Genomic DNA, 1,095 nt, shown 5'->3' with positions numbered 1-1,095 from the left:
TTGACATTGCACATAATATATCTAAGAAATGGATCAACTCATGCATACAATGCTCAATCTCCATTGTTCTACCCTTTTTCTAAACATATATGATACACATTCATTTCCCCATTCCAAACCCAACTCACATCTCTCACCCAAGGACTTCAAAAGCATTTCCTACCATAAAACTCTTTTTTTTTACAACGGATTTCTTACACTTATTTGAAACCCTCTTAGCTCATACTAATTTTGCTTAGCCCCCTTTTCTTTATTCTTTTTTTTTTTTTATGATGTTTGGGGGCCAAGACTTTTCACAAATTGAGCTAGAAGTTTCTCTACTTATCCCATAAAGACTAGTCAATTAAGCATAAGAGTTCACTCTTTTCCTTCTACTTTCTCATACTCCTAAATCAAATTTTACAACACTCACCCCCATCCTATGGCTAGACAATAATGTGCCTAATCTAGCAAGAATGAAGATCAAGCATTGTCATTCCCGACATTCTCAACATTATACACATGTAAGGCTTTCCGAAAAAGGCCTCACTCATCAAATAATGAAAGCTCAAAAAGAGAGAAGTATTTTGGGAATGGTGTACCACTCGAGTTTGTCAAAAAGATTGGCATAAAGGATGTGACAACTCAAGTGTGTATATCCATGACTCAGTACACAAGGGACCATAAGCAAGAAGCATTAAGTTCGTTCAGTTCAAACAAGGTTGTAGTTGGCTTCAAAGGTTGAGTTTCAGCAATCAACAAGTTTCAGAAAGAGTTTTCAAGGCTCGAAGCATACAAGTCTTTTTGAGAGGTGCATAAGCTACTCAGGTGTGAAATAATGTTCTTTACAAGGCATCTCAAATCATTGCTTCCAATGCAAGTAAATGCAACCTATATGCTCTAGACTCTCCTAGAAATGCAATGATGCAAACTAAATGATTTTTTTTTTATGTAAATAGGTATGCAATGCATGACTCAATGAAACAACATCAAAGCAAACATGATCAAATACTTGGTACCTCCCCCAAACTTAAATGACACAGACTCTGTGTTGTCAAGGAGAAAGAGATACCCAAAAAGAGAAAACTAATATGCAAAAACGAAATGGTATATACA

Source organism: Brassica oleracea, chromosome C9 (assembly GCF_000695525.1).
Source record: "Brassica oleracea var. oleracea cultivar TO1000 chromosome C9, BOL, whole genome shotgun sequence".
Classification (NCBI taxonomy): domain Eukaryota; kingdom Viridiplantae; phylum Streptophyta; class Magnoliopsida; order Brassicales; family Brassicaceae; genus Brassica; species Brassica oleracea.
The sequence above is the reverse complement of the archived record's forward strand: the minus strand, read 5'-3'. Positions refer to the sequence as shown.